Source organism: Schistocerca serialis, chromosome 4 (assembly GCF_023864345.2).
Source record: "Schistocerca serialis cubense isolate TAMUIC-IGC-003099 chromosome 4, iqSchSeri2.2, whole genome shotgun sequence".
NCBI lineage: Eukaryota > Metazoa > Arthropoda > Insecta > Orthoptera > Acrididae > Schistocerca > Schistocerca serialis.
The window spans coordinates 128,568,325-128,579,323 of record NC_064641.1 but is presented as its reverse complement, the minus strand read 5'-3'; positions in this window follow the sequence as shown (position 1 = coordinate 128,579,323).

Here is a 10,999-nt window from a genome sequence, read left to right as displayed (position 1 = left end):
GATGCATTGTCGTCCTGAAATATGACATCATTGTTGGGGAACAACATATGAATCATGGGGTGCACCTGATGACCTAAAATGTTCACATAATCATTGGCTGTAACACGGCCTTTGAGAGTAATGATGGGACAAGCAGAATACCGTAATATGGCTGCCCACATCATCACTCTTCCACTTCCATGCTTAACCACTGGAATCAAGCAATCAGGATTCTTTTGGCGTTCTCCAGATATAGACCTGGTCTGATGTTGGAAATAATGAAAATGTTGACTCGTCCAGAATTAATGCTTCTGACACCATGTTTTCGATTCTTTGCGTTGGTTGTCGTCTCTAATGGTTTCGGTATAGCAGTTCGTTCATGAATATTCGCTTTATGGAGTTCTCGGCGGACAGTGTTGACAGATGCTGGGTCTCGAAGATGGCTATTGAGCTCTGCAGTCACTTTAGCCGCCATAGTTTTGTGTTGTTTTTGTGGGATCCTGCCCACTGGTATCTTACAGGGTGCCTAGGAAGCTGTTTTCTCGGATAGCTAGGGCAACAAACAAGCAATTTAATTACAATAGATTGACAATACTTAACTTTGATTTACAATGACATTTCGCGAGCAATTGGCGACATGCAAATAATCAATGTCCTTTGCTATATACACTCCTGGAAATTGAAATAAGAACACCGTGAATTCATTGTCCCAGGAAGGGGAAACTTTATTGACACATTCCTGGGGTCAGATACATCACATGATCACACTGACAGAACCACAGGCACATAGACACAGGCAACAGAGCATGCACAATGTCGGCACTAGTACAGTGTATATCCACCTTTCGCAGCAATGCAGGCTGCTATTCTCCCATGGAGACGATCGTAGAGATGCTGGATGTAGTCCTGTGGAACGGCTTGCCATGCCATTTCCACCTGGCGCTTCAGTTGGACCAGCGTTCGTGCTGGACGTGCAGACCGCGTGAGACGACGCTTCATCCAGTCCCAAACATGCTCAATGGGGGACAGATCCGGAGATCTTGCTGGCCAGGGTAATTGACTTACACCTTCTAGAGCACGTTGGGTGGCACGGGATACATGCGGACGTGCATTGTCCTGTTGGAACAGCAAGTTCCCTTGCCGGTCTAGGAATGGTAGAACGATGGGTTCGATGACGGTTTGGATGTACCGTGCACTATTCAGTGTCCCCTCGACGATCACCTGTGGTGTACGGCCAGTGTAGGAGATCGCTCCCCACACCATGATGCCGGGTGTTGGCCCTGTGTGCCTCGGTCGTATGCAGTCCTGATTGTGGCGCTCACCTGCACGGCGCCAAACACGCATACGACCATCATTGGCACCAAGGCAGAAGCGACTCTCATCGCTGAAGACGACACGTCTCCATTCGTCCCTCCATTCACGCCTGTCGCGACACCACTGGAGGCGGGCTGCACAATGTTGGGGCGTGAGCGGAAGACGGCCTAACGGTGTGCGGGACCGTAGCCCAGCTTCATGGAGACGGTTGCGAATGGTCCTCGCCGATGCCCCAGGAGCAACAGTATCCCTAATTTGCTGGGAAGTGGCGGTGCGGTCTCCTACGGCACTGCGTAGGATCCTACGGTCTTGGCGTGCATTCGTGCGTCGCTGCGGTCCGGTCCCAGGTCGACGGGCACGTGCACCTTCCGCCGACCACTGGCGACAACATCGATGTACTGTGGAGACCTCACGCCCCACGTGTTGAGCAATTCGGCGGTACGTCCACCCGGCCTCCCGCATGCCCACTATACGCCCTCGCTCAAAGTCCGTCAACTGCACATACGGTTCACGTCCACGCTGTCGCGGCATGCTACCAGTGTTAAAGACTGCGATGGAGCTCCGTATGCCACGGCAAACTGTCTGACACTGACGGCGGCGGTGCACAAATGCTGCGCAGCTAGCGCCATTCGACGGCCAACACCGCGGTTCCTGGTGTGTCCGCTGTGCCGTGCGTGTGATCATTGCTTGTACAGCCCTCTCGCAGTGTCCGGAGCAAGTATGGTGGGTCTGACACACCGGTGTCAATGTGTTCTTTTTTCCATTTCCAGGAGTGTATAATTTCCATGGGAGCTAATCACAGAAGTTCATAAGTCACTGCTATCGTTAATATCACTGCGGCTCTTCTAGTGCTGCTCTTCTAGTGCCTCTCTTCTAGTGCGGCCGTGGCTAGGCGGCGATTGCCTTTATTCTCTTCGTGTAGAGGCCGCTCCTGTCTTGGTGTCGTCCTGGTCAGCGTGCTATTGTCTGACGTCGTCTCACAGCCCTCTCTGATGTATCGTTCTTGATTTTCGTGCCAGCGCTTCTCGTTACGCCGAAAAGTTTTGACACAATTCGTGTTAGCATAGATGATCTCTGACATTTAACTTTGATTTGCCGCCACTATTACGTTTACACGATGACATCTTTCCATCTTTTCTGTAAGCTGTCATGACTGTTGAAACAGTTGCTCATGAAACATTCAATAAGTTTGGTGCCTTGGTTACTGATGCTCCAGCTAATCAGGCCCCCACAATCTGCCCTCCTTGGAGCTGTTTTCGGTCTTTTCATTGCACGTCGACCTCGGGCTCTGAATGGAAATACGAAATGTGCACTACTCGTAAACAAGCGAGTGCGTACTGAACACGCACAGTCCAGCGCGACACGTGCCTTAACTGCGTTATTAACCGTCAAACAGAACATCCCATTACTAACACTGTTCACATTGTTTTGCGTATCCCCTGTATGTGTAATAATGCGAGGTAATGATTCGTATTTTCCTTGTTTTAATGTTCAAAATGTATGTGAAATCTTATGGGACTTAACTGCTAAGGTCATCACTCCCTAAGCTTACACACTGCTTAACCTAAGTTATCCTAAGGACAAACACATACACCCATGCCCGAGGGAGGACTCGAACCTCCGCCGGAACTAGCCACACAGTCCATGACTGCAGCGCCTGAGACCGCTCGGCTAATCCCGCGCGGCTTTTTGTAATGGAACTAGCTAATGGGATCATGTTGCATTAAATAAACCACGCATCTGGACAAGTGGTGCGTCTTGCTCTGTACAAATAATGAACTAGTTCACATACCACATGGACAGCTGACATTATTATTATGAAAAATGGTTCGACGTTTTCGGTTTTTCCGCTGATTTCATCGATAACTTATGCTACACTGTGTAAGATTCACCATTACCTTTTCTTCAGTCATCTAAAGCAGTGATTGCGTCATCTTCAGTGCAACCTAAGGTACAGGTAGTCAATTTCTTCGAAGATCTTCGCGAACAAACCAGGTCCGTAGGGTCTGTTTCATCATAGAGCCTACAAACCGCTGAATGCTGTCTCTTGCGAATGTACCCAAGTTTCATCTCCTGTTACGATCTTCTATACGGCTTTTATCGAGCATTTCCCTTCACCAACTACCACGAGCCTGTTTTCAATCTGCGATCCATCGGAAACAGATCTTTCTTAAAAGTAAATACATTATCTGATCCGAAACATGCAGGCACCTGTTAGTGGACATTAGAATGGGATGTATCCCCTCTTGGGCGTTATGACGACTACAGCTCTCCTGGGGACTTTCAGTGAGGTGTCTGAATGTCTGTGGAGGAATAGCAGTCCATTATTCCTCGAGCGCCGATATCAGAGAAAACAGTGACGTCCGACAGTGGGTCTCGAGCGAATTCGACGTTCTAAATCATCCCATAGGTATTCCATTGGGTTCAGGTCGGATCTCGTCGAAGGCTAGTTCATTTCAGGAATATTGACAAGCCGGCCGAAGTGGCCGTGCGGTTCTAGGCGCTGCAGTCTGGAACCGCGAGACCGCTACGGTCGCAGGTTCGAATCCTGCCTCGGGCCTGGATGTGTGTGGTGTCCTTAGGTTAGTTAGGTTTAACTAGTTCTACGTTCTAGGGGACTAATGACCTCAGAAGTTGAGTCCCATAGTGCTCAGAGCCATTTGAACCATTTGAATATTGACAAACCATTGTGCTGCAAACAATCATTGTCTCAGAATTGCTGCTCTACTCTACGCAGTACACAATGTTGTAAAATGTTTTGGTATCCTCCCGCATTAGCGGTTTCTTAAGCTCAATGAGGGAACCACACGCTAACCGCGAAAAACATCTTCATACCGTACCATCACCTCTCTGTACTTGACTGTTACAACTACACACGGTGGCAGGTAAAGTTCTTCAGGCATTCGTCAAACTTAAACCTTTCCATCGGATTACCACAGGGTACTGCACTCCAGAATCACGTCGTTTATTGTCATCCACCGTAAGTGGCTTGTACACTCATGCTCATAAATTAAGGAAAATACTGATACATGATGAAACAACGCTCTGGTGGGTGGTTTGCGGGTTTAAATCATCTCAGGGTACGACCATGCGGTGCATTTGACCTACGGTCGTCGCACGGTGGCGCTGGCAGCAGTCCACATTCACAGAGGTGTGTTGGTGCATGTCAGAGTACGGTGCAGCGAGTAAGCGTGCAGACGTTCTCAGACGTGCTAATGATGACTGTTTGTTGAAAATGGCTCAAAGAACTCATACTGATGACGTTATGAGGGGTAGAATACTAGGGCGACTGGAAGCTGGTCAAACACAGCAGGTCGTGGCACGGGCCCTCCGTGTGCCACAAAGTGTCATCTCAAGATTATGGCAACGATTTCAGCAGACAGGAAAAGGGCCCAGGCGCTACAGTACGGGACGTCCACAGTGTACAACACCACAAGAAGACCAATATCTCACCATCAGTGCCCGCAGACGGCCACAGAGTACTGCAGGTAGCCTTGTTCAGGACCCTACTGCAGCCACTGGAACAGTTGTCTCCAGACACACAGTCTACACACGACTGAAAAGATATGGTTTATTCGCCCAGAGACCTGCAAGGTGCATTCCACTGATCTCTGGTCACAAGAGCCTGGTGTCAAGAACACAGTACATGGTCATTGGAACAGTGGTCCCAGGTTATGTTCACAGACGAGTCCAGGTATAGTTTGAACAGTGATTCTCGCGGGGTTTTCATCTGGCGTGTACCAGGAACCAGATACCAACCCTTTAATGTCCTTGAAAGGGACCTGTGTGGAGGTTGTGGTTCGATGGTGTGGGTGGGATTATGATTGGTGCACATACACCCCTGCATGTCTTTGACAGAGAAACTCTAACAGGTCAGGTATATCAGGAAATCATTTTGCACCAGTATGTCCTCCTTTTCAGGGGTGCAATGGGCCCCACCTTCCTCCTGATGGATGATAACGCACGGCCCCACCGAGCTGCCGTCGTGGAGGAGTACCTTGAAACAGAAGATATCGGGCGAATGGAGTGGCCTGCCTGTTGTCCAGACCTAAACCCCATCGAGCACGTGTGGGATGCTCTCGTTCGACGTATCGCTGCACGTCTTCAAACCCCTAACACACTTCAGGAGCTCCGACAGGCACTGGTGCAAGAACGAAAGGCTATATTCCATCAGCTGCTCGACCACCTGATCCAGAGTATGCCAACCTGCTGTGCGGCCTTTGTACGTGTGCATGGCGATCATATCTCATACTGATGTCGGGGTACATGAGCAGGAAAGAGTGGCGTTTTGTAGCACATGTGTTTCAGGACGGTTTTCTCAACTTATCACCAATACTGTGGACTTACAGATCTGTGTCGTGTGTGTTCCCTATGTGCCTATGCTATTAGCGCCAATTTTGTGTAGTGCTACGTTGTGTGGCACCACATTCTGCAGCTATCCTTAATTTATGAGCTTGAGTGTAGCTATTTACATTACCACAAGTGCCGCTTAGCATTGAATACAGAAATGTGTGGCTTATGAGGAGCAGCTCGACCTTTATACCCCTTTGTTTTTAACTTCCTACACACAGTCTTCATGCTAACTGGACTGTTGGTAGCGCTTTGGGGCTTACTAGTGATTCCTTTCGCTGATTTCGTGCGATTTCTTACAACCACTCCTCCGCAATGCTCCACAGTCGCTGTCTGACAGTACATGAGGTCTGTCGGGGTCTTGGTTCAGCTGTGTTTGTCCCTGCTCGTTTCCACTTCACAATCACAGAATAAGGGGAGTAGCTCACAATTGGTTCACCTCTTACTTTAGCAACAGGCAGCAATAGGTCGTTATTCACAATGTTGATAACAGCTGTGATGTGGGGTCTGAGTGGGGTATGGTCAAGTGGAGGGTGCCCCAGGGATCAGTGTTGGGGTCACTCCTGTTACTTACACTCCTGGAAATTGAAATAAGAACACCGTGAATTCATTGTCCCAGGAAGGGGAAACTTTATTGACACATTCCTGGGGTCAGATACATCACATGATCACACTGACAGAACCACAGGCACATAGACACAGGCAACAGAGCATGCATAATGTCGGCACTAGTACAGTGTATATCCACCTTTCGCAGCAATGCAGGCTGCTATTCTCCCATGGAGACGATCGTAGAGATGCTGGATGTAGTCCTGTGGAACGGCTTGCCATGCCATTTCCACCTGGCGCCTCAGTTGGACCAGCGTTCGTGCTGGACGTGCAGACCGCGTGAGACGACGCTTCATCCAGTCCCAAACATGCTCAATGGGGGAAGGATCCGGAGGTCTTGCTGGCCAGGGTAATTGACTTACACCTTCTAGAGCACGTTGGGTGGCACGGGATACATGCGGACGTGCATTGTCTTGTTGGAACAGCAAGTTCCCTTGCCGGTCTAGGAATGGTAGAACGATGGGTTCGATGACGGTTTGGATGTACCGTGCACTATTCAGTGTCCCCTCGACGATCACCTGTGGTGTACGGCCAGTGTAGGAGATCGCTCCCCACACCATGATGCCGGGTGTTGGCCCTGTGTGCCTCGGTCGTATGCAGTCCTGATTGTGGCGCTCACCTGCACGGCGCCAAACACGCATACGACCATCATTGGCACCAAGGCAGAAGCGACTCTCATCGCTGAAGACGACACGTCTCCATTCGTCCCTCCATTCACGCCTGTCGCGACACCACTGGAGGCGGGCTGCACAATGTTGGGGCGTGAGCGGAAGACGGCCTAACGGTGTGCGGGACCGTAGCCCAGCTTCATGGAGACGGTTGCGAATGGTCCTCGCCGATGCCCCAGGAGCAACAGTGTCCCTAATTTGCTGGGAAGTGGCGGTGTGGTCCCCTACGGCACTGCGTAGGATCCTACGGTCTTGGCGTGCATCCGTGCGTCGCTGCGGTCCGGTCCCAGGTCGACGGGCACGTGCACCTTCCGCCGACCACTGGCGACAACATCGATGTACTGTGGAGACCTCACGCCCCACGTGTTGAGCAATTCGGCGGTACGTCCACCCGGCCTCCCGCATGCCCACTATACGCCCTCGCTCAAAGTCCGTCAACTGCACATACGGTTCACGTCCACGCTGTCGCGGCATGCTACCAGTGTTAAAGACTGCGATGGAGCTCCGTATGCCACGGCAAACTGTCTGACACTGACGGCGGCGGTGCACAAATGCTGCGCAGCTAGCGCCATTCGACGGCCAACACCGCGGTTCCTGGTGTGTCCGCTGTGCCGTGCGTGTGATCATTGCTTGTACAGCCCTCTCGCAGTGTCCGGAGCAAGTATGGTGGGTCTGACACACCGGTGTCAATGTGTTCTTTTTTCCATTTCCAGGAGTGTATTTACATAAATGACATGGCCCCTAGTGTTATGGGTAACTCTAAAATATTTCTGTTTGCTGATGACACTAGCTTGGTAGTAAAGGATTTTGTATGCAAAGTGGCTCGGTTTCAAATAGTGCAGTTCATGACCTAAGTTCATGGCTTGTAGAAAATAAACTAATGCTAAATCACAGTAAGACTCAGTTTTCACAGTTTCTAACACACAATTCAACAAAACCTGAAGTTTTAATTTCACAGAACGGGCATATGATTAGTGAAACTGAACAGTTCGAATTTCTAGGTGTTCAGATAGATGTTGTGGAAAGCCCACGTTCAGGATCTTGTTCACAGACTTAATGCTGCCATTTTTACTATTCGAACGATATCTGAAGTCAGTGATCGTTCGACACGAAAATTAGTCTACTTTGCTTATTTTCATTCGCTTATTTCATATGATATTATAATTTGGTGTAACTCTTCCCATTCTAAAAGGATATTTTTGGCTCAGAAACGGGCGGTTCGGGCAATAAGTGATGTAAGTTCACGAACCTCCTGTCGACCCCTGTTCACGAGTCTGAGTGTTTCGACATTGGCCTCTGAATATATATATTCCTTACTGTCATTTCTTGTTAACAATATTAGCTTATTTCCAACTATATGCAACTTTCACTCTGTCAATACTCGGCATAAATCAAACCTGCATTTGGATCGGACTTCCTTAACTCTTGTGCAAAAAGGTGTGCAGTATACTGTTGCATTCATTTTCAATAAGCTACCGGTCGAATTCAAAAATCTTAGCAGTAATCCACGCGCTTTCAAATCGAAACTGAAGATTTTCCTCATGGGCCACTCCTATTCTGTAGAGGAGTTCCTTGAAAAATTAAGCTGATTCTTATTGTATTGTTGATTGCGTTTACTTAAACTTATGTACTGATTTTTTTCGGGTTCTTAAACATTTATTTTTATCTGTTATTACTTTTATGTTGCAATTTCATGTACTGACACGTTCCATGACCTTGGAGATTTTCTCCTCAATTTGGTCCTACGGAACTTAACGTGTAAATAAAGACCATCATGCATCGTTGTCGGGCCTCGCTGTTGGCATCCCATCGCTGTCTGGGGCGTATCGAGACACATCTTATGCCTGGAATCTCAATGATTGGAGTCCATCGCTGTCTGGCGCGTATCGAGATACAACTTATGCCTGGAATCTCGCTGACTGGAGTAGAATTGCGCCTTCGGTGATGTGTCCCGCTTCGAATTGAGCCGCCATGCCCGGCGAACCACAAATGCTTCTACAGCTACATGTTGTTGTGGTCTTCAGTCCGAAGACTGGTTTGATGCAGCTCTCCACGCTACTCTATCCTGGGCAAGCCTCTTCACATCCGAGTTAACTACTGCAAGCTACATCCTTGTGAGTATGCTTAATGTGGTCTCCCTCTACGATTTTTACCCCCCCCCCCCCCCCCAAGCTTCCCTCCAGTACTAAATTTGTGATCCCTTGATGCCACAGAATGTGTTCTACCAACCGATCCCTTCTTCTAATCCATGACCGCAATCTGGCGACATACCTTCCCTCACACTTCTAACCTCCAGTCCCGCTTCTATCCTGTTACACCCCAGAACACGATTTAGACCTTAATACCGTTCTACTGCATTTTAATGTGGTACATATATGTAGTGTTTGTTCTTAACCCACTTATTTAATAATAAACATTAATTTTATACCATTAAAATACGATCTTAATAATTTGCGATTTTTCCATCTTCTGCAAAGCAGAAACTGTTTGTCCTAGAGAAAAATAAATAAGTCGCCTTATGTAGGAAATTTGATGCAGTTTAATTTTGTACTGAGACATTTTCGCTAGTAGCCGCGATTTTCGACATATTCACACGCGAATGGTCAGGATTTTTAGTATGTTGTTCATGAAACTCCCCTCTACTACTGCACAAAATCTGCGCCTGCACGAGGTTTTACCTACATGAAGGTCAGTATCCCCTACTAGTCCTACACAGTTGAGCAATAGTCTATGATGGGTCGCACAAGTGGTTTGCAAGCAATCACCTGTGTGGACTGATTTAATTTCCCTAGATTTTACCAACAGGAAGTTATTTTGTGTATTTACTTAAGAGAACTCGATAGTAAATGCTGGGGATGTACAGTCCATTTGTAAATTGAAAAGCGAGCAGCGCTCGTGCTGGAGGAATTCGCCTCTACAACTACCATAAAGGATGACTATATATCAACTGCCTTCTAGCGGTGAAGAACAGAGAGCAGAGATTTACGTAGATTCTGTCCATGTGTGTTTCTTGCGTTAGCGTTATTAGTAATACACATCTGAATTCCACACAGTGTTAACGCACTTTGTGGAAAGTAAATATCCCAGGACATTTGGAAAATTTGTCTTAAGTTCCTATGGGACCAAACTGCTGAGGTCATCGGTCCCTAGGCTTATGCACTACTTAATCTAACTTAAACGAACTTACGCTAAGGACAACACACACACCCATGCCCGAGGAAGGACTTGAACCTCTGATGGGGGGAGCTGCGCGAACCGTGGCAAGGCGCCACAGACCGTGTGGCTACCCCGTGAGGCTCCCCTGAGTCACCAGTGATTCGCAAGACGAGTGCGGAAGGGCTGGTACAACTTTGTGAAACACGCAATAGTGACGTAACGTGGTAGAGAGAGTGGGGGAATCGCCTCCTCGCTCTTTAGTTCGCAGACCTACGAATTGTGCCACAAATTTCTCTTCACCCCAATTCTACTCAGTACCTCATCTTTACTTATGTGATCTACCCATCTAATCTTCAGTATTCTTCTGTAGCACAAAAGCTTCTATTCTCTTCTAGTCTAAACTGTTCATCGTCCACGTTTCACTTCCATGCATGGCTACACTCCATACAATGCTTTCAGAAAGACTTCCTGAAAATCATTATCAATATCGTCTTCGTGCACAGTCACGTTATGCAAAGATGTTGATGCAATGTTTGCGTGTCATTGTGTTAGAAACAGTGATCTCTGTCTAGTACTGATAGAGAAGGGAACGGATGATGATGATGTTTGGTTTTGGGGCACTCAACTGCTCGGTTATCAGCGCCCATACAAATTCCCAACCTTTGCTCAGTCCAATCTCGCCACTTTCACGAATGATGATGAAATGATGAGGACAACACAAACACCCAGTCATCTCGAGGTAGGTGAAAATCCCTGACCCTGCCAGGATAGGGATCAGAGAATACACCAAGAATGACAACTTTGTCATCTGTGCATGCACAGCTATCAAAACCTAGCAGCTCAGTGACAGCTTTGTCACAGCTTGTTCGCGAGTCGACAGACAAAAGTGTCACCTGGCTGTCACATCATAATATATGCTCATC